Below are 25,261 nucleotides of genomic sequence, written 5' to 3'. Positions count from 1 at the left end.
TATTTATAAAAAAATCAAAGAAATAATAAAAGTAATAAGTAATAAATATACTTACATATGAGTGTAAATACACATTTATTACATGTATATTTAATGCATACTATTACATATGAATATGAATACAAATATATGCATATTTTTGCCTTAAATCTCTAGTTCAAGAAAACAGATTCTATTTACTCTGGTCTCTATAAAATTGGAAAATGCTGTAGTGCAACTCTAACAATCTCTATGCTTAAAACACTAATAGTGTAAGTGACTTATGAGTGAAATTGAATACGTTATCTATGCACAATATAATAGACTTCTGCTGTTTAACCAATGGGATGACTAAGCATGTGTTGAGGGCACCTGCAAAGCAGAGGCACCTAATACAATATTTGGATATTATATAGTATTTGCTATATTTTAAAGTTCTAATTTAGTCATCAATTTAAAAGTTAGACATTTTTGGATACTTGTAAATTTATTTTATGGTTTAATTTCTTAATACCTCATAGTGGCATGTTGGCAGTAGGGAATGAGAGCAGTTGGCAAATGATATCAATAGTATTTTAGTGCTTATAGCTTCTAACATCCTAATCCATCTCTGGACAAAATGTAACCAGTTCATTCCTATCTAGCTCTCTACTCCATGAACTCATTTTCCAAGTAAAAACAAATCAGATAGAATACTCTAAAGTTGGGAAATAAAAATGGAAATATATATCACATTAACCATATTGAATTTTTACTTCTCAAAAAACATGAGGTGAGGATGATACGAAGGTATTTTTTTCATTACAGGCTACTATTTTTAAAGGATTTACACCAGTATGTGGATCCCTTGCTTAACTTTCTGTCATGTTTGTGAAGTTCTCAGCTTGTAGATTGATTGGTTCATATATTTGTTGTTATAAATTTATAAACAGAAAGCTCCTAGAGTCTGAGATAGGTCATTTAATTTACCTCAGACAAATCTCAAAGAAGGAATAACAGTAGTAACAGCTAATGTTTACTGATTTATTCCTATGGGCTAGTCACGGTACTAAACATTTTGCTACCGTATCTTATTTGATCTTCAAAGCAGTCCTATATGCTCATGAAGAAACCAATATGAAGAGTTCATACAATGTTTACTGTAAAGAAGAGTTGCACCTGAGGTCTTTACCCATACAGACTGGCCGCAGCACATATGAATTTCAAGTAAGGGGCTTCTTTCAAAGGAAATCTAGTTAAATATTCTATATTCAACATGTAAATATAAACATACTTTGACTGTCATTTTACCTATCATCAGTATCATGTAGTAGATTCTCCCAGATACTGCGCTCCTTTCCTCAGAGTGAAAGGTGACCTTAGTCCAGAAAGAACTTTAAGAAATCACCTCTACATCATTCTATAATACCTAACTCATAAGCCACCTTATTGGTGAATTGTACTTTTCAAAGATAGCTTCAATGACAAGTATCTTAACTTATATGCTCTCCTTAAAATTTAAAGTTGACACTCCTCCATCAAGAAGTGGAGTATGTGTTTCCCCCCATGAAACTAGGTTCACTATTAACTGCCTTGATGAATATAATTTGACAAGGGTGGTGATGCATGACTTGCAATGCTAGGACATAAAAGGATATGTGACTTCTGTCTGGTTCTTTGTTTACTCTCTCTCTCCCTCCCTCCCTCTGTCCTCTCTATCTCTAGCCATTCCTTCAGAATCCTGAACCAATACATAAGAATTTCAGCTACACTGAAACCACCATGCTTCACAGATCATGGAGAGAAATCCCATAGACATAGAGATAGCTGAGGACCCCCAACTCTTCCAGTAGCTGTTCTGGCCCTGCCAACTCAGGCACTAAGCACAAGAGTGAAGAAGCTTCCAAGATGACTCTAGTCACAACCACTGTCCGACTTCAACTTTCGGAGATACCCTGAACAAGAACCACTCAGTTGAGCACCCCTTGAATTCCTAATAATTACTGTTCTAAACCACTAAGTTTGAGGGTAATTTTTTATAGAACATTACATAAATAGAATAACCTCCTTTGCGAATCCTCCACAGATCCCTCCATTATTAGACAGCATTTTATCAATCAGATAGCGTTTTTCCCATATAGATTTCCTAAAGAAGACAATGCAAGTTTAGAATGCATAATTAGGCACATTTTACTAGGTGGACATGTAATGCTGGTGGAGAACAAAAAACAGAATTGGTTGAAAATTTAGAGCTTGGAAAGTCACTGGAGCTGCGTGGAGCTTGAACAAGCATAATAATTAATGCTTTCTATGGCACTGTATGAAGAAGCTCAGTGAGATGATTTTAGAGAAAGGTTAGACTCTGGGAACTGACAAGGATCTCTGTAGAAGAAAGAGATTGGATAAGGAAAATGCATGTGAAAAAAATCCAGAAAATCAGCTGAATCAATTCTACTTGGTACCAAGGCAGATTTAGTTTTTTGTTCACAAAATGAATAAAAGAAATAATTCTGGCCTAAGACTTGAGTAAGAAGTATAATAGAAATAACCATGGATTTTTTGATGATGGTCATTCTGAGTGGTGCGAGGTGATACGTCATTGTAGTTTTGATTTGCATTTCTCTAATAATTAGTGATGTTGCACATCCTTTCATGTGCCTCTTGGCCATCTGTAGGTCTTCTTTGGAGAAATGTCTATTTAGACCTTTTGCCTATTTTTTGAATAGGTTGTTTGTTTTTTTGATATTGAGCTGTTTGTATTTTTTGGAGATTAATCCCTTGCTGGTCGATTTGTTTGCAAATATTTTCTCCCATCCTGTGGGTTGTCTTTTCATTTTGTTTATGGTCTCCTTTGCTGTGCAAAAGCTTTTAAGTTTCATTAGGTCCCACTTGTTTATTTTTGTTTCATTTTCATTACTCTAGGAGGTGGAACAAAAAAGATATTGCTGTGATTTACGTCAAAGAGCATTCTGCCTATGTTTTCCTCTGAGTTTTATAGTATCCAGCCTTACATTTAGATCTTTAAGACATTTTGAGGTTTTTTTTTGTGTATGGTGTTAGGGAGTGTTCTAATTTCATTCTTTTACATGCAGCTGTCCAGTTTTCCCAGCATCACTTATTGAAGAGACTGTCCTTTCTCCATTGTATATGCTTGCCTCCTTTATCACAGATTAGGTAACCACAGGTGTGTGGGTTTATCTCTGGACTTTCTATCCTGTTCCATTGATCTATATTTCTGTTTTTGTGCCAGTACCACACTCTTTTGATGACTGTAGCTTTATAGTATAGTCTGAAGTCAGGGAGCCTGATTCCTTCAGCTCCATTTTTCTTTCTCAAGATTGCTTTGGCTTTTGTGGGGTTTTTTTGTGTTTCTATACAAACTGTAAATTTTTTTTGTTCTAATTCTATGAAAAATGCTGTTGGTAATTTTATAGTGGTTGCATTGAATCTGTAGATTGCTTTGGGTAGCAAAAAATCTACAACCAATAAATGCTGGAGAGGATGCAGAGAAAAGAGAACCCTCCTATACTGTTGCTGGGAATGTAAATGGGTACAACTATTATGTAGAACAGTATGGAGGTCCCTTAAAACTAAAAATAGAGCTATCATATAATTCAGCAATCCCGCTCCTGGGCATATATCTGGAGAAAACCATAATTCGAAAAGATACATACACCGCCAATGTTCATTGCAGCACTATTTACAATAGCCAGGAAATGGAAGCAACCTAAATGTCCATCGACAGAGTATTTGGATAAAGAAGCTGTGGTACAAATACACAATGGAATATTACTCGGCCATAAAAAAGAATTAAATTATGCCATTTGCAGCAACATGGATGGACCTGGAGATTGTCATACTTAGTGAAGTAAGTCAGACAGAGAAAGACAAATGTCATATGATAGCGCTTATATGTGGAATCTAAAAAAATTGTACAAATGAACTTATTTACAAAACAGAAATAGAGTCACCAATGTAGAAAATGAACTTACGGTTACCGGGAGGAAAGGGGGGAGGAATAAAATGGGAGATTGGGATTGATATGTACACAACTACATATAGAATAGTTAACTAATAATGACCTACTATATAGCACAGGGAACTCTACTCAATACTCTGTAATGACTTATATGGGAAAAGAATCTTAAAAAGTGGATTTATATGTATGTATAACTGATTCACTTTGCTGTACAGCAGAAACTAACACAACATTGTAAATCAACTATACTCCAATAAAAAGTAATTTTTTAAAAAGTAATTAAAAAGAAAGAACCATAAAAGTTTGAGTCTTCTGGCAGTTTATAATGCAAAATAATAGGATAACATTAACTGAGGGGACCATATACAGATGAGGAAATTGAAGTATAGAGATATTAATTAAATTGCTTGAAGTGATGCAGAATCTGACCTTGCTTTACCTTTCTGGGTCCTGATTCGTAGCCCCAGAACTATCTTTGAGAGACTAACTTAGTAGGTTGCCTTTCCAACTTAGCTTGAATTGGGAATTTAGGAGTGAGTCAAGCCAAAGTTTTGAGTGTGAGCTTAACTTTAGAAGACAAAGCAACAAATGCAATGCCAAATCTGGAAAGAAGGGAGAAAATAATTCATGAAAGACTAAACCAACTAAACCAAGATTCAGAAATGAAAGTGGAGTAAAAGTAGGGTATAATCCAGAGAAGAGGGTAATACTACAAACTCATGGGTACTCTCCAAGCTCATGTACACATATTGATAAATAGGTACCATTATGGTATATCTGTTAGCTGAAAGATAAGCTATCAAGATAGTCAACCAAAAAACTAGAAGGAGAGCTGAGACTGGAATCCAGCTTTCCTAAATTAGAAGAAATTATTATGGATGATGTTAAAACCCAAGACAAAGTGTGGATTTTTGTTTGCAAATCTTTGTGACCAACCATTTTTGCTTTATATTTTTATTATTTTTCATGGTCCCATGTTAAACTCTTTCCCATGCATAGCTCATCCTTGAATAAGAAGAGACTTACTTATATAGACTTACATATAAAGAAATAATGAGATTAACCTAATAAACATTAAATTTTGGAAAATAATTTTACCATATGATGCAGCAATTTCACTCCTGAACATTTATCTCACAGAAATGAACATTTACATCCACAGAAAACTGTACATGATTATTTATATCAGCTTATTTATAATGGTAAAAAGCTAGAAACAATAAAAATGTTCTACAATAGGTGAATGGCATACAATCTATGATATATCCATATCATGGGATATTACTCAGCTTTAAAAATAAATGAACCATTGATACACAAGTTGGACATATCTCAAGGGTGTTATGATGAGTAAAAAAAGACAACCTCAGAAGGTCACATACTGTATGATTCATACATAGCATTCTAGAAATGACAAAATTATAGAGATGGAAAAGAGATTAGTGGTTGTCAGGGGTTAGGAATGGTAGAGGGGAGCATGATAGGTTTGACTATAAAGGGATAGCCTGAGGTAGATCCTTGGAGTGATGGAATAACTATTCCATAACTATTAACTGTGATAGTAGTTGCACATATCTACATATGTGAAAAAATGGCATAGAACTCTACACTCATTGTACCAATGTCAAGTTCCTGGTTTTGATTTTGTACTATATTTGTGTAAGACATAACCATTAGAGGAAACTGAACGGAAGGTACAGGGGACCTCTCTGTACTATTTTTGCAACTTCCTGTGACTTTACAATTATTTCAAAACAAAAAGTTAAAAAATGTTTAGAAACACACAGGAGTTGTTAAAATAAATCAGCAATTTTTAATGCTTTTTGTGTCAATAAGGAACGAGGGAAGCAAATGGAAAATGGACGTATGGAACAAATTTGTTCCATCAGGTTCCTTTTGCAAACTCAATTCTATTGCTCTCTTCATTGTCTGCTTTCAAATGCAAACATCTTAGTTTATTCTTTATAAGGGCTCGTCTTCATGACAACAAAACTCTACTCATTTTATTGAAAAACAATCAATACAATCAGGTGAGGATCATGAAGATTATATGGCCATCTCTGTTAATGTATAAATGTGTACTCGTTTGAATGTGACTTCCACCAGTTTTGAACTTGATCTTCAAAACCCAGTATATTTTTAATTTGGATTTGATGCCATGGGATACCACAAAAAAACTCATTGACAATTCGTAACTTCTGTGAATACAGTGCTAAATTAATTTGTCTAACCTTCGTTAACTGTTAAACTTTCAGTCTTCTCTGACTAGGTTTGCATCAGAAGCATCAATTTGAAAACAGCTTGCTCACTTTTTACTTCTGTTGATGGTAGAAGATTAAAAATCCCTATGAGTCAAAACCATCTATACTTTTAGGATTATTATCATTATTATTATTTTTCCATCACTGTATTTTCTCCCTGAAGCAGCTGAGAAAGTAAAAGTGCTCTTCAATCAATTTATCAATGAAAACACAGAGGTGACTTTGGAGCCAAAAAACGACCACAATAATGTTTCATCTAGGAATTCTCAAACACTGAGACATCTGTTACGATTCTTAACAGAGCATGGTAAATGTAGATAATCCATTTCAATGTTATATGTTGTTATGCATAAATTAGCATAAGGAGTAGATGGACATGTTCAGTTTAAATTACATTACTACTAGGAGGAAAAAGAAAAAATGTCTAAAGGTTATTTTTGTTTGAATTAGTAATAGTTCAATTTGATTCTTTTCCTTTTATTAATTTTTTAATTTAGTATTTTCCTCCTCTCTTTTAATCTATAAGTACCATTTCACCTTCCTACTCTACAAATTACCCATAGACAGCATTATGCATATATTTGAATAATCATGTATCTTAGATGAAATATAGTGTTTATTGCTTCACTTCACAATAATTTTTAATGTTGCTGAATATACATTTACTTAACTGCATCTAACCAATGCATAATATACATCCTCATTTTATTTTACCTTTCCCTACAGATGGACACCTAGTTTTCATAATGCTCTATTGCCACCATGAATACAGTAAGGAATACACATATATGTCCCTATATTGACTGATCCTTTAATTTCTCTTGGATATATTTAGGATGGGATTGAAGTAATACATTGGGTAGCTATGTATCCCAGTTTATCCAGAATAATTCCAGTTTATGCCAATTATCCTAAAATAGTTTTGAAGTGTCACAGTTTGTATGAAAAATTATAAAATCATTCTAGACATAGAATGTGTGCATACTTAAATGAGTACTTTAAAAAATCTCTCCACATTAGCTCTAACATTTTGTACTCCTTCCTTCAGAACATGTGGGCTCTTATTTCAACACATTCCATCAAGATTTAGCATTAGCTGACTTTCAGATTTTTGCAACGCTGATAGCTATAAGTGGTCTCTCTATTTTAATTCCCTTTTTTTTCTAATTGCCACTGAGATTTGATTGCACTTGTATTTATTTAGTTTAAAGCCTTTTAGGATTTTCCATTTGTGAGTTAACTACTTACTGCTTATGCCCATTTTACATTGGAAGTTCTGTCTTTTTTATAGCCTACATATTTTTTCTAGAAACTTGTATTTTTTCTTGCATTTTTATTGAGATATAACTGACATACACAACAGTATAAATTTAAGGTGTATAGAATAATGATTTGCCTTACACATATGATGAAATGATTACCACAAACCATCATTTCACATAAGATAAAAAGAAAAAAAGTATTTTTCTTTGTAATGAGAACTTTTAGGATTTATTCTCTTAACAAGTGTGACATTTAACATACAGCAGTGTTAATTATGTTTAGTGTGTTGTACATTACATCCCTAGTACTTATTTATCTTATAACCGGAGGTTTGTACCTTTGATCACATTTACCCAGTTCCTCATCCTCCAATCTTGCCTCTGGTAACCACAAATCAGATCTCTTTTTTTTTTTTTTTTTTTTTTTGTGGTACACGGGCCTCTCACTGTTGTGGCCTCTCCCATCGAGGAGCTCAGGCTCCAGACGTGCAGGCTCAGCGGCCATGGCTCACGGGCCCAGCCACTCCGTGGTATGTGGGATCTTCCTGGACCGGGCACGAACCCATGTTCCCTGCATCAGCAGGCGGACTCTCAACCACTGCGCCACCAGGGAAGCCCCAGATCTCCTTTTTTTAATTGAATGAAAGATTCTTTAAATTCTATAGTGCTTTACAATTTTCAAAAGTTTCACACACATGATTTCATATAATCCCACAATAAACCTTTTTCCCCTACCCCTATGTTGTCCCTCCCCACTTCCCTCTCTCCACTGGTAACCACTAGTTTGTTGTCTATATCTGTGAGTCTGCTTCTTTTTTGTTTCAGTCTCTAGTTTGTTGTATTTTTCTGATTTCACATGGAAGTGATATCATACAAATTTGTCTTTCTCTGTCTGACTTATTTCACTTAGCATAATGTCTTCCCAAGTCCAACCATGTTGCTGCCAACAGAAAATTTCATCCTTTTTTATGGCTGAAGAGTATTCCATTGTATGTATATACCACATCTTCTTTATCCATTCATCTGTTGATGGGCACTTAAGTTGCTTCCATACCTTAGCAGTTGTAAATAATGCTGCTATGAACAATGGGGTGCATTCATCTGTTCAAATTAGTGATTTGATGTTTCTATACATTTCAAAGTGATCATCACTGGTCTAGTTACCATCTATCACCATACAAACACGTTACAATATTATTGACTATACTACCCACACTGTACACTTCATCCCCTTGATTCATTTATTTTGTAATTGGTAGTTTGTACTTCTTTATTTTCCTCACCTATTTCATTCATTCCCTCCACCCCTTCCACTTTAGCAACTACCTATTTGTTTTCTGTATCTATGACTCTTTTTCTGTTTCTGTTTTTTTGTTTTGTTTTGTTTTGCTTTTGGATTCCACATATAAGTGAAATCATACGTTATTTGTCTTTGTCTGACTTATTTCACTTAGCATAATACCCTTTAGGTCCATCTATGTTGTTGCAAATGGCAAGATTTCATTCTTTTTATGGCTGAGTAATATCCATTGTTTGTATGTATGTGTGTGTGTACACCAAATGGTCTTTATCCATTCATCTATAAATGGGCATTCAGGTTGCTTCCATATCTTGACTATTATGAAAAATGTTGCAGTGAACATAGTGAACTAATTCATATCTTTCAAATTAGTACTTTTGCATTCTTTGGGAAAATATCCAGGAGTGGAATTGATGAATATCCAAAATATACAAAGAACTCATAAAACTCAACATTCACGGAAAAAAAACCTGATTAAAAGCATATGCCAAGGAACTGAATAGGCATTTTCTCCAAAGAAGACATAAGGATGAGCAACAGACACATGAAAAGATTCTCAACATCACTAATCATCAGGGAAATGCAAATCAAACTATAATGAGATACCACCTCACACCTGTCAGAATGGCTGTCATCAAAAAAACAACAAATAACAAGTGTTGGGGAGGGTGTGGAGAAAAGGGAGCCCCCATGCACCATTGGTGGCAATGTACATTGATGCAGCCACTATGGAAGACAGCATGGAGATTTCTCAAAAAATTAAACATAGGGGCTTCCCTGGTGGCGCAGTGGTTGAGAGTCTGCCTGCCAATGCAGGGGACGCAGGTTCGTGCCCCGGTCTGGGAAGATCCCACATGCCACGGAGCGGCTGGGCCCATGAGCCATGGTTGCTGGGCCTGCGCGTCCGGAGCCTGTGCTCCGCAACGGGAGAGGCCACAACAGTGAGAGGCCCATGTACCGCAAAAAAAAAAAAAAAAAAAAAAAAAAAAAAAAAATTTAAACATAGAATTAACAGTTCAGTTGGAGCTAGTAGAATCAACATGATGTCAATGGAAAAAAAAAGTGGCAAATAAGGTTTCCCAATATTATAGATTGATAAGTTTGTTAGGAAGTTTGTTATTTTTTGCTTCCAATTTTCATAAAATGTTAGTTGGATGAAGAAGGGGAATAGAAGTGTTGTTCTTTGCACATTAGTTTTGGGGACCTGTGGAAGTAGGTCTATGAGGGTTTTAATTAGGAGTCATTTACAATACAGTATATTACACCAGCCAACAGCTTAATTCAAGTATGTTTGGAGAACACTGACATTGACCCAAAGGACTTTTCATATTTCACCCTCTGCACAATTACAATACTAAGAATTTTTATTTCCCAAGGCCAAGATTCCAGAGTCCAAAGCTATAAAAAAAATACTCTTAACAAGTAGTAATCACTTGGTAAATTGATTTTAATTTATAGTAGTTTACAAGACAAGCTAGAGGGTACCACAGTTTCTGTCAAGGGACACTTGGCCTTAGAAGTGGGTCTGCTTGGGAATTACATGAGTACTTTAGTTTATCTAATGCAGATCCCAGTATGTTAGAACTTTCTTAGGCAAACTCAGGAATTTTAATTACTATTTGTTTTGAGAGCTTCTCATTTCTTAGTAATGAAACTAATGTGTTCAATCAATGACAAAACAGTCACTTTTAAAATCCAGCCTTCAGAAAGACTGTTATGAAGATATAATATATAAAATCACATCTTATAAATCTGGATGTGTGATATTTTATTCATAATCATGTGCATTACCCCATACACAGATAATTACACATAATTATTTATAAATATATGCTATGTATATACAATGTGTATGTAGATAATATTCAATAAATTTATGAATAAATGTGCATGTCTTTGAGGTAAGGATGGTAAGCCACTATGTAAGCTTATAGTTAATTTACTTTTCATTGTGTTTTGATTTCCCTTTTAAACATTTTATGTTTACTTAATATTTAAGATATGTACATAGGAGATTCTATAACTTATAAAATGCTAAATGGTATTTTTGAAAGATTGAGGTGTGAAAATTTAGTTTTTAAAACTTTCTTCAACATTTCTGATAATAAAGTCAAGTCCCAATTTTCTCACTTCTTAAGTTTAAGAATATTTTGTTATGGGCAAAAGCATAATTTTAAAAATTTTCTTCCAGGGCACAAAATTCTCACTTCTTTCTTCTTTTCTTTTCTCTTTTTGTGGGAAGAGTGTTACAAAATTAAAACTTCAAAAAAATAATCTGATGCATATTAATCCCCTAGGTAACAAGTAGTACAGATTTATAAAGACTGTGGCAGCCTTTGAAAGCAGCAAAAATTAGATATGAAAATAATTCCAAAAGTATGAAAAATATATCTTCTGGTGAGGATGTGGAACAATAGGAACTCTCATTCGTTGCTGGTAGGAAGGTCAAATGGTACAGCCACTTTGGAAGACAGTTTGAAGGTTTCTTACAAAACTAAACATACTCTTGCCGTGTGATCCAGCAACTGCTCCCCTTGGCATTTACCCAAAAGAGCTGAAAACTTATTTCCACACAAAGACCTGCACATGATGTTTAGAGCAGTTTTATTCATAATTGCCAAAACTTGGAAGCAATCGAGGTGTCCTTTGGTAGGTGAATGAATGAACTGTGCACAACCAGACAATGGACTATTACTCAGTGCTAAAAAGAAATGAGCTATCAAACCAGGAAAAGGCATTGAAAAACCTTAAATTTACATAACTAAGTAGAAGAAGCCAATATAAAAAAGCTACATTTTATATGATTCCAACTATATGACATTCTGGAAAAGGTGAAATTATGGAAACAATAAAAAGATCAGTGGTTGCCAGTGGTTGTGGGGAGAGATGAATAGGAAGGGCATAGACCATTTTAAGGGCAGTGGAAATATTCTGTATAATATTATGATGATGGATACATTTCATTATACATTTGTCCAAACCCATAGAATGTACACCGCCAAGAATGAACTATGGACTTTGGATGATTATGATGTGTAAAAGGAGGCTCATCATGCGTAAACAATGTACCATTTTGGTGGGTGATGTTGATAACAGGGGAGGCTATGCATGTGTGGGGACAGGGAGGATATGGGAAATCTCTGTACCTTTCTCTCAGTTTTGTTATAAACCTAAAACTGCTCTAAAAAAATAAAGGCTTTAATAAGAAGTATCTTTAACACAAGCTTCCTTTAATTTAAAAATAAAAGGTGTGAAAGAGTAAAAAAAAAAAACAAACTAAAATCTAAAACTTTTATTGTAAACAAAGGAAATTATCACTAGAAGAAGAATCCATAAAATCCAAGAATATTCTGAATGCTTAATTTGCTTCTATCAAAGCCCTCTACAGAACTCAGAAGGTCATGAACTTTGTATGAATAACTTTAAGGATGAATATGGCAACATTACTCCCTGATTGATCATTCAATTCCAGTTGGTATACTACTAATATGAAGTTATTTTTTAATATGAAACCAAAATTATTCTACTGGCCCTTTCTGTTCAGTGTTTTTTTTTTTTTTGCTGTATGCGGGCCTCTCACTGCTGTGGCCTCTCCCGTTGCGGAGCACAGGCTCCGGACGCGCAGGCCCAGCGGCCATGGCTCACGGGCCCAGGTGCTCCGCGGCACGTGGGATCCTCCCGGACCAGGGCACGAACCTGTGACCCCTGCATCGGCAGGCGGATTCTCAACCACTGCGCCACCAGGGAAGCCCTGTTCAGTGTTTTTGATTTCACTTTTTATAGACATATTGTTTTGTTTCAAGTCCCTGCATAGGCATCTCACCTTATCATGTGCCCCAGGTTGTGCATTTCCCTATAAAAATTGTGGCACACAATTTCTGCTCTGGGAATGACTGGTGCTGATGAGAAAATAAATCACCCTCCAAGTCCTCTTTTTAATTTCTACTAATACAGTATAAAATATATATTTTTTAAAATTTTGTGGCCATTTTACATTTGTTTAATATTTAGCCAAACAAAATTTTGAGGGAGAAAATACTCTTTATTTTTAAAGGTTATTGAACAATGAATTAAAATATATTTTGAGATTAGAATTTAGATTTATTAAATTACTGGGAGCATACAAGGAGAACCAATTACATGTTTTTACTTTTTTGTCATGCCTTTAAAAAGGTTTTAAATTATTATTTCTATAAAATAAGTATTTTGCCAGACTAATTTATTAATTGAAGAAACTGTGACACATTATAAAGGAAATGGTATAATTAAAAAGTAAAAATGTCAATAATGATAACTTACTATAAATTATCAAATTTTAGTATCATATTAAATATTACATGAAATTTTAATTAAGCTCAGTGCAAATGTGTCATTTAAAGTAATTGAGAAATTAATTTGATAAAAATAGCAGTATTTAACTATGATCTTGCAGTAAATACAACCCATTCTTATTACCATGAATAAACTCCTAAATGGAAAGTAGGTAGATCAACTCAGAAATTTTAAAATAAAATAATTTTATTTGTTGCTGATACCCTCCAAAAATTTTTTGTTACTACATAAACTGTGTAGTAATCTCTTTTCAATATTAAATTCTCTTTTCATTTTGTCTGCAGTGATTGTAGTAGCCTATTAGAAGTCTTTTTTTCATTTTTAAAAATGCCATGGTGGTCTCCACCTGTAAGATTATTTATCAATGCATAAAATTATTGCATGCAAATAGGCCTAAGAGGGGAAAAAGGCAATCTAGATTTATTATGGCCAGAAATGAAAGGGTATTTGAAGTATCACAGAAGACCTGGAACAGAAACAGAGAAAGTCCCAGAACATTCTGCCTGTAAGAGAAACTGCAGAACATCTTTAAACATTCTTCTTTTGTTCAAGGATATTGATACACAGAAAGAATGTGATTAAAGAAAGCTCCTGTCTAAAATAACATATGTGTTTGAAGTTTGAGAAAATTCGAATAATACACACTGTCTAAAGTAATATCAGATTATTTTAAATGTGTATTTTCTTTAATTTTCTTGTTAAAAATATCCTTATATTTTAACTATAAAACAAATATATCTATATTTATTTAAAGTTCCAAACATATAGCTCATTTTCAACCTATAGAGCCTGACATAAGAAACTAGCATCTAGGCCAGCACTGTCCAATAGAATTTTCTATTATGCACAAGCTAGAACAGCTAAAATAAGAAGACTGTCACCTCCATAAGTTGACCAGGATTTAGAGCACCTTGACTCTCATATATTGTTGGTGGGAGTATAAAATGGTAAACCAATTTAAAAGTCAGTCTGGTGGTCTGTCATAAGGTTAAACATATACCTACACTAGGATCAAGCAATTCCACTCCTAGATATTTACCCAAGAGACATAAAAACATGTGTCCACAAAAAGACACGTTTAAGAATCTTCAGAGCTATTTTATTTTCAAGAGCTCTATTACTTTTTTAAAACACAGATATGATTGCTTTCTCAAAAACCCATTGCTTGTCAGTTTACTAAGAGGAATAATCAAAGTTTACATCTTTATTGCTTTATTGCCAATGAGATTATAATCTTTTTCTCATAATAGTATGTCTAATGAAATCAAGGTTCCTTCACACTAATTATATAAGGAAATAAATAATCTGTTTATGACTAACTAATATTGATTTCTGCCTTGTTACATGATGACTATCTCCCTAGAAAGTTGTAGCTGTATTGATATCATAAGTTCATTATCAGTAACACAGAAAATTTGCAAAGGAGAAACCCAGGAATAAAAAATAACAGGAAACATAAGCAAACTAATAAAATTTTAAGATTCATGTGAGTTAGTATAATTTTATGCCCTTATTTATCAATAAAGGCTAATTCTTTAGAACTAAGTTATATTTGTATAAGTCTTTCGGGCAATAACATTTCATGTTCAAAACAGAATTATATATTTTTACTTTAATTTTCACTTGAGTAGTTTAAAGTATTATGACTATTCATTTATAACCCCAATTCTATCTGACTCTAATTATGACACTTGGATTAAATAAACTATTCCTGTTTTCCTGGATAGAAGTCATAATTGTATATGGTTGACCATTTGCATTTATATTCCAAGATACCAGTAAAATATCAGACGCAGCTTTACTAGATTTGAGGACACTTTGGAGGTTGAGGTATACCAGGAAACAACAATCCTTTAAACTACCTGGATTTGGAACTGATTGAGACATGGACAAAAAAAAATCAGTTGACTGGTGATAAACAATGTTTACATTATTAACACAGTTACTAAAGAATGCATCTAAATTGGCGAGCAAAAAAACTGGTCTTTACAATTTAAGGCAGAGTATTATAAAGCATTCTCTGAATAAAGATTTCCTTTTGCCTCTTGCATGCAGCTACTCTAGAGGCACTATCAGTGTCAAATCACTTTTGTTTTTTTTTTTTTTTTTTTTTTTGCGGTATGCGGGCCTCTCACTGTTGTGGCCTCTCCCGTTGCGGAGCACAGGCTCCGGACGCGCAGGCCTAGCGGCCATGGCTCACGGGCTTAGCTGCTCCGCGGCATGTGGGATCTTCCCGGACCAGGGCACGAACCCGTGTCTCCTGCATCGGCAGGCGGATTCTCAACCACTGCGCCACCAGGGAAGCCCTCAAATCACTTTTTAATCCAGTTACATATTTATGTAATTCAAAGGTGAATTTCAATCACCATGTGAGTTGGCCTATTTCTATGTCACTCTTATTTTGTAGAGTCCTACCACAACTATAGGCTATGATGCTTATAGCAAAGAGACAAAAATGATCAAATCTGTGGTATAAAATGATCATCCTTGAGACTATGTGGAAAATGGAGTACATAGGAGATAAACTGGATGCAGGATACCAGTAAGTTATTGCACAAAAGATGAGTGTGTATTAGAACAGTCGAAATAGAGATAAGATGATAAAGTCTTATTTTTAGATATCTTAAAAATAGAACCAACTGGTTGAATAAGAGATGAGAGTTTATGTCAGTCCTTACCTTGTGGACACAAAATGATCCTGAGCTTGAAAAACTGAGTACATGGTGATGCAGTTTTCCAAGCCAAGAAAATAAGTAGGAAAAATAGTCTTTTTCAGGGAAGATAATATGTTGGATTTTGAGCTTGTTGAGTCTGAAGTTAATAGAACCTTATGAAAACTGGAGAAGCTGAGGGTAGGAAGACAAGTTCACAAGGTATTACAATAGCCCCGGGTCCAATTTTCTAGTGACCCATTTCAAGGTGAAGTTCAATGTAATGCCATAAGCACTTATTAAGCTCTATGCAAAATAATAAGCTGTATGTAAAATACTGTGCTAAGTACTATGAGATATAATACCCGTTTTCAAAATATTCTAAAAGTCCTAGGTAGGTTTGGAGATACATTTAAACAAAAAATCATAATGAACTGAAGTTTTCTGATTCCTAATTTAGTGATCGTTCCCCTATGCCATGAGATGTGTGATTGGAAATTGTTGGGTTAGATATAATAAACACTATAAAAGTAAAATTAACTTGTTTAATCACTGAGAGGTTATGGGGAAGAACTTAGGGCCTATATATATATATAGAGAGAGAGCATTAATAAAAGTAATTTTTAAATAGTACAAATACATGAATATAATCACAATGGAAGAGAATAATAGTGAAAAAAGAGGTGGTATATCCTATTCTGAGCCAGCAACTTTTGGAGGTCCAAATAAATCTCTACATGGACATTAGTCACAGCAAAAGGGAAATTTATATCTAGAGCTCGGGAATCCATGATTACCTTATAGAAGGTATGGTCTGACGAACTATGTAATGTTTACTTACCTTGTTTTGCATGCTATAAATATTTATGTAGCCTATTTTGCATCTTTTGGCAAATATATCACACTGTTCCATATCAGGCAAATAAAACCAATGGTTCTCTTTCAATTAAATACCTGATAAATTGATTCTTAAACAATCTGTGCATGTAAACTTTGGGTTTCTGAACCTGAATTAAGGGCATGCATCTCTACATCAAACTTTAAATTGTTACCTTATCAATGTGTTTCTTACTTTTAAAGATATTGAGTGAAACATTATGCCTCAAAGTGCTTGATCAACCCTGAAAAATGACTCCTAAAATATGCCAAAACTCTCAGCCTCATTTTTTGAAAAAAATATTAAGAAGTCTTCAAAGATGAGACTACACGTAATAGAAGATTTTAAAAATAGATATTGAAACAATAGATATATGAAACCAAAACTATCACTGGGTGTGAAGAGATAAATTTCCATCACACATATGGAAACAATACCACATTTCTGGTGGGAGAAATGCCCTGATGTGCTAAGTGCTCTACATTTATCCCAATCCCCATGTGCTCATAAAACACCAATGAATGATGAGACTGTCTTTAGGATATTTTGTAACTTCAGCAATTATCTGGAGTGTCTGACTTGTGCATTCTGTCAATCAACTATTAGTGTGCTTACTGCCTACAAAAATGGACACATATTGGCCTTTCAATGTTTAACCAGTATTTCTAGGCTGCCACTGACTATGATGAAATGTTTCCTGAGCTCATGAATCACTATAAAGATACTTTCTAATGCCACTTTCTAAAGTCACCTCAATGTTGCATCATTCTAAAGCAACCTATTCACAAACATTGACATGGGAGAATCAACATAAAATAGCCATTTAATTTCTAGAATTGGGAATTATAAGTATCAGTAGGGTGGTTCTATATATTCCGACTGGTATTTTAGAAAAGCCACTCTGGATTACCTTAAGCAGTCAGTGGTTAGATCCACATTTGCCTTTTTAAGTGTAGTTTAATTTGTACTGAAAAGTCTTCCCATAAATTGGGAAATGATGCTAGTATACATTTATTTCGATCTCCTACCGGTTCTGACTACAGCTGCATGATTCTAGCTTTGCCTCTAGGGTCAATTTTAAAGAGTCCATTTGCCATGCTGATACAGATAGGTGTAATCATAGTTAAATATAATTGTCCTCTGGGAAAATAAGGAGAATTATCCTCCAGAGGTTAGCACTAGGGATAGTGGTAGAAGATGATGGTAGAAATTAGAGGGAGAGAGATTATGTCTCTATCTGTGTACAACAAGTTTAGCAATTTGAATTAAAAATGAAATGTGGTGCTGTTTGGCATGGTGAATTACCATCACTGGGCATTTTCAAACAGAAGTTGAGTCACACACTATTTCACTCACTATTTTATCTCCAACACCTTGCATATTGCCTATTCTTAGTAAAGGTCCAAAAATATTTTTAAATCAAAGAATAGCTGACTAACAAAACGAGTGAGTAGCAGTGAATGAACAAATTTGTAGAAGAGATTCCTATAAGGAGAAGACAATGGCAAGAGGCAAGCTTCTACAAGTTTCATACAGTCGTGAGGTATACGAGTCAACATATGGGATTTGAAGACCCAGGTGTAAAATCTAGAAATAGGAATGCAGCTTCCAAAGCAATGATCTTATGCTGAGAGCTTCAAGTTAGTCCTACACTGAGTTTAAAATATGGGAAATGTGGGAAGAGAAATAGAGTTGTATGACAAAGATAGACAAAGATAGAAACACAACTGTCATAAAGGTGACAAAAATTAGATAACTTGCCCCAGAGACTAACATTACTTTTACATTCTTTGTCAGCAGCAAGATATCCAAGGCCATACTGAGAAATAAAACTTAAAGCAATACTGGAACAATGGCAGTGAAGCCAGCAGGGAATTTTCCCCTATGTAAAGATTACTCTGTTGGGTCTGGTTGAATAGTGCTTTTTCCCTCATACAGAAAATTAATTCTAACAGGGAACTAAAGTTTGAAGTAAGATTGAACACCAGAAATTGTCAAATTCATGTTCCAGGTCCTCATTTATCAGAAGGAAGGATTTCAGTTCGGGCCATGAACAAGAGGAAACTTAACACTGCCTGAAATGAACATTATATAAGCTGTCACTCCCAAATCGCAGGTGTAGATAGACCTGAAAAATAACTGTGTGAGAAAACAACTTGCAATAAACAATGTCACTTAGATAATCAGTCTAATACTCAAATACTTCCTGCCTAAAGAGACCTAGCAGCAAATCTATTCATTACAGCACTAAAAGTTTTGATAGAAGATACTCACTCAACAAATAAAATGAGACTCCTTTTTCAAACTATAATGAAATAAAAATATATGTCACATGTTTGGTAAACATTGACATTTCCAATGTATTTTTCTCTACAAAGTCATAGATAGTCACTAACATTCTGAGAACACTCTATTACCTTTAGAATTTTCTATAACCAAACTAATCTCTAGTTCTCTGGTTATCTAAATTTTTAGAATCCCTAGTGTTTTGATCTAGGTCATCCAGAATTAAATATAATGGTTTTCACACTATGGTCCTCTACTGACAAACATGTTATATTACTTAACGTTCACAATAATCCTGTGATGTCATTAGTCCTAATTTATGCATGTAGAAATGTAGGAGAACGACTGCTTAAGATCAAGTTGATAAATGGCAAGAATTTCCACTTCTGATGAAGAAAGATTAACAAAGACCAGGTTTATTTGCTGCCTGAAACGTGTACAAAATGGGCAAAAGACATGAGTCAACAATTTTCAAGGCACTGTTCATTAGGCTAGGAAAGGACAATGATCTCACCGAGATGGGAATCAAACACAGTGAGCCCTAAGATTGCCCCAGATTACTGCCTTGAGAGACTTTTCTGGTGATTGAAATATGAGAGAAGAATTTTGTGGTGTTTCAACTTACTCTTGTTCCAAGACCCTCCCTGGCTTGGTGACAGTCTTGATGATGACAGTTCATGGTCCTGGTATATGTGTCTAGTTCTAGAGGGAGCAGAGTAAACCTTGATTTCAGTGAATTGTATTGTTTTGATCTGTCTGGGGGCTCCCTGCAGTACTGATGTAAGAAGCTTGCCTTTATTAACCTAACTTGGACATTTCTCAGTGTGCAAACATGGTTACACAGAGCATATCCCTCAAAAATGTTGAGTGGCAAATGAACAAGCCACTGCCCTCTGGGGCAAAAGATTATGTTTGTGTCAAACAACAGACATACTGAAAGACTGGGAAGACAAGCTGGGGAGTGAGATGCTATGGAATATAAGAGTTTGAAAAGTTCTTACATTTATCATGGACTCTAGAAAGTCACACATATGCCCAGGATAAGATGCATGCTCAAAAAAACCTGAGAAGATTTTAAGATTTCACATATGGCTGATCAGTAGGCTCATTGAAAATAGGAAGTGAAGGCTAAGCCACTGTTACAAGTGGTCTGGTTAAGCAATGAAGGAGAGCCCCAACACAGAAACAATCAGCAAATTCCAAAAGGTATTTTTGTTTGTTTGTTTGTTCCAGGTGTTTACGGAAATTCATCAAAACACTTGATGATCATTAAGCTAAAAGAAATAGAGGGACTTTCCAGTAGTTAAGAATCCACCTTCCAATGCAGGGGACATGGGTTCGATCCCTGGTGGGAGAAATAAGATCCCACATGCCACAGGGCAAATAAGCCTGTGCACTCTAGAGCCTGCGCACCACAACTAGAGAGAAGCCCGCATGACACAACAAAGGGCCTGCGTACCGCTACTAAGACCTGATGCAGCCAAATAAATAAATATTTTTAAAATAAATAAATAAATAAAAGAAATAGAGATTTCAGAGATCATACACAACAGAGAATGCCCTCATAACAAAAATAGTTTGGCTAAGTCAGTAAATGAAAAATAACTAAAACCTACAAAAAAGCAGCAACAACAAACACTGGGATGGAGAGAATCTGATCTCCAGAATTACCATGTTATAATATCAAACTTTCCAGTTTTTAACAAAAAAATACGAGGCATGAAAAGAAACAAGAAAGTATGGAATAAACACAGAGAAAAAAATAAATTAATAGGAATTTCCCCTGAGGACAATTTGACTTACTACACAAAGAGTTTGAACCAACTGTCTGACATATGCTCAAAGACACAAAGGAAACCATGAAAAGTATAAATTTAGGAAATGAAGGGGAAAAATCTCAACAAATAGAGAATATTAATAAAGACACAGAAATTATGAAGAGGGAACGAAATAGAAATTCTGAATCTGCAAGTACAATAACTGAAATGAAATTTTCACTAGAGGTTTTCAGTAGCAGACTGAGCAGACAGAAGACTCAGTGAACTTAAATATAGGTCAATTAAAAATATCCAGTCTGAGGAGAAGGCTAGTGGGAGTCTCACAAGGAGAGGGAAAAAAAAAGGGGCAGCAAGAATCTTTGAAGGAAGAATGGCCAAAAACCTCCCAAATTGGATAAAGACAGAAATATACACATCCAAGAAGCTCAATATCTCCAAGTACAAAAAACACAAAAACATTCACATGAGACACATTTTAATTAAACTACCAAAAGCCAAAGACAAAAAGAGGGAATTTTGAAAGCAGCAAAAGAGAAATGACTCGTCATATAAGAGGCATCCTCAATCAGAAAATAGCTGATTTCCCATCAGAAATCATGGAGGCAAGAAGGCAGTGGGAAGGTATATTTAAAGCACTGAAGGAAATAAATCTGTCAACCAAGAATTCTACTTTTGGCAAAACTACTTTTCAAAAATAAAGGAGAAATTAAGACATCACCATATTTTTTTTAAAATGAAGAAGCTCAGCGCTAGTAGGCCTGCCCTACAAAAAACACTAAATGGTGCCTTTCAGGTTGAAATAAAAGGACACTAAACAGGAACTCAAATATGTAACTAAAAAGGGAACACTGGTAAAGATAAATATACAGGTAAAGAAAAAAAACAGTATTATTGTATTAAAAATTTTTTTTGTTGCAACATTTGTTTCATTTACAACAAAAGGGCAGAAATGTTAATAATTTAGAAATATGAATTGGCTGTACTAAAGATTAGAATACGCTGGGGATTAGAAACACAACTCAAGAAGGCTGTGTTTAGGTAGTGACATATTACAGGACAAAAGGATTTTGTACTGGGGGATGATTCTATTCTGCTAACAAACAAATGAAGCAAAAGATTATTTTTGTGTTCTTTACGTGTTATTCTTGGAAAACTCTTTTCATCATTTGGAGATGAAAATTGGTTGACTGTTCTGTGTTTTCTTTTTAACCAATGATCTGATACTTTTCTCAGCAGGTTTTCACTTTATTGAGATGTAATTAACATTCAATAAAATGCATGAACTTTAAATGTTCAGTTTGATGAGCTATGACAAATATAGCCATGCAACCACCATTCAAAATATATATAGTAGAACAAATGTTCCCTGGCACTCCATTCCAGTCATTTCTCTCCTGACTCCTACATCTAATATAGGATTTCTATCACCATAGATTACTTTTGTCTGTATTTGGATATTATATATATGAAATCCTACAGTATGTGCTCTTCTGTGTATAGCTTCTTTTGTTTAATATAATGTTGATATGTATCCATATTGTGTATTATTTTATTTTTGATTAGGAACTTATTTTTTCCTGTTTTATTAAAAAGACAAATGCCTAAAAATAATTATAAATGTATATTAATGGACACACAATGTAGAAAGATGTAATATGTGATAATAACAAAGAGGTAGGGAAAGAACCGTATAGGAGCAGAGTTTTGAATACTATTGAAGGTAATTTGGCATTAATTAAAATTAGATTGTTACATGCTTATGATGCTGTAATCTCCAAGTGACCACTAAGAAAAAAATACACAGGAAAAAGATATGAGAAGGTAATCTGAACGTAACATTAGGAAAAGTATCAACTACAAAAGAAGGTAGTAATAGAGGAATTGAGGGAACAATAAAATATATATGATATATAGAAAACAAATAGCAAATGGTAGAAGTAAATTCTTCCCAATCCTTAAAAGAAAATGAATTAAATTCTCAAGGTAAAAGATATATATATAGATATAGATATAGATATAGATATAGATATAGATATAGATATATGCAAAATGGATAAAATACATGATCCAACTATATGCTGTCCACAAGAGATTCACATTGACAGATGAATGGATAAAGACAATGTGATACACACACACACACACTATGGAATATTATTGAGTCATAAAAAAGTAGAAAAGCTTGCCTTTTGTAACAACATGGATGTATCCTGAAGGCATTATGCTAAGTGAAATAAATCAGGCAAAGAAAGACAAATACTGTACATTCTTACTTACATGCAGTATTTTAAAATCTTGAACCCATCAAAATAAAGAATACAATTGTGGTTTCCAGGGGCTGGGGGTGGGGTGGGGTGGAAGAAACAGGAAGATGTTGGTGAAAGTGTATAAACTACCACCTATAAGATGAGTAAATTCTGGGGACCTAATGTACAGATTGAAGACTATAATTAACAATACTGTATTATATACTAGAAAGATTTTGAGAGTAGATCTTAAATATTATCACCACACACAAAAAAATGGTCATTATGCAGAGGGATGGAGATGTTAACTAATCTTATTGTGGTAATCAGTTTGCAATATATATGTGTCTCAAATTATCATATAGTAAACCTTAAACTTACATATGTTATAAAACAATATCTCAGTAAACCTAGGGAGGAAAAGAATAGAAATTAAAGAAATAAAATTGAGAGTCTCCAAATTAATTCATATCTATGGTCAAATGATTTATGACAAGGGTGTCAAAAGGATTCAATGGAGAAAAATAGTCTCTTCAACAATGTTGCTGGTACAACTAAAAATCCACATGCAAAAGTATGAAGTGAGACCCCATCTCACACCATATTAAAAAACTGAATCAAATGGAAGACTTAAATGTAACTAAAAAAACCGTAATACTGTTAGAAGAAAACATGGGTATAATTTATGACTTTTGATTTGGCAATGGATTCTTAGATATGCCACCAAAAGCACAAGCAACAAAAATACATAAACTGAACTTCATGAAAAATTACCAAAAAAACCCACTTCCCTGTATTAAATGACACTATCCAGAAAGGAAATCTAATCTCCTAAGAGATTACTATGAAACATTGTACACCGACAAATTAAAGAACCCATAGGAAATGGATAAATTCCTGGAAACACAGTATCTGCTAAGACTGAATCATGAAAAATAGAAAATCTGAACAGACTGATTAATAGCAACAAAACTGAATCATAATCAAAATACTCCCAATAAACAAAAGTTCAGGACCAGATGGTTTCACATGTGAATTCTACATGTGACTTCTACCAAATATTTAGAGAAGATTTAATATCTATCATTCTCAAACTATTCCAATAAATTGAAGAGGAAGGAACACTTTCAAACTCATTCTACAAGGCCAGTAGATACACTGATACCAAAACCAGACAAAGACACTACAAAAAAAGAAAATTACAGGCCAATATCTCTGATGAATGTAGACGCAAAAATCCTCGACAAAATATTAGCAAACCAAATTCAACCGTACATTAAAAGAATCATACACCATGACCGAAACACATTCATCCCAGGGATGCAAAGATGGCTCAATATATGCAAATGAATCAATGTGATATACATATTAAAAAATGAAGGATAAAATCATAAAATCACCTCGATATATGCAGAAAAATCTTTTGACAAAATTCAACACCTACTTATGAAAAAAACCTCTCCAGAACATATCTGGAGGGAACATATCCCAACATAATAAAGGCCATATATCAGGGGTCCCCAACCTCCGGGCCGCACAGCAGGAAGTGAGCAGCAGGCAAGTGAGCGAAGCTTCATCTGTATTTACAGCCACTCCCCATTGCTCACATTACTGCCTGAGCTCTGCCTCCTGTCAGATCAGCGGCAGCATTGGATTCTCATAGGAATGCAAACCCTACTTTGAACTATGCATGCAGGGGATCTAGGTTGAGGGCTCCTTATGAGAATCTAATGCCTGATCTGAGGTGGAGCTGAGGTGGTGATGCTAGTGCTGGGGAGTGGCTGCAGATACAGATTATCATTAGCAGAGAGGTTTGACTGCACAGAGACCATAATAAATCAATTGCTTGCAGACTCATATCAAAACCCTATCAGTGAGTGGCAAGTGAAAACAAGCTCAGGGTTCCCACTGATTCTGCGTTATGGTGAGTTGTATAATTATTTCATTATATATTACAATGTAATAATAATAGAAATAAAGTGCACAATGAATGTAATGCACTTGAATCTTCCTGAAACCATCCCATCCCCCCCAGTCTGTGGAAAAATTGTCTTCCATGAAACCAGTCCCTGATGCCAAAAAGGTTGTGGACCACTGCCATATATGACAAACCCACAGCTAACATCATACTCAATGGTGAAAAGCTGAAAGCAGTTCCTCTAAATTTGGTAACAAGATAAGGATGACCGCTCTTGCCACTTTTATTCAACATAATATTAGAAGTACTAGTCATAGCAATCAGACAAGAAAAATAAGTCAAAGTCATCTAAATTGGAAAGAAGTAAAAGCGTCATTGTAGTTGTCATAATAATACACAGAAAAATCCCTATA

The sequence above is a fragment of the Kogia breviceps genome, chromosome X (genome assembly GCF_026419965.1).
Source record: "Kogia breviceps isolate mKogBre1 chromosome X, mKogBre1 haplotype 1, whole genome shotgun sequence".
Classification (NCBI taxonomy): Eukaryota; Metazoa; Chordata; class Mammalia; order Artiodactyla; family Physeteridae; genus Kogia; species Kogia breviceps.
This window is presented reverse-complemented; position numbering follows the sequence as displayed.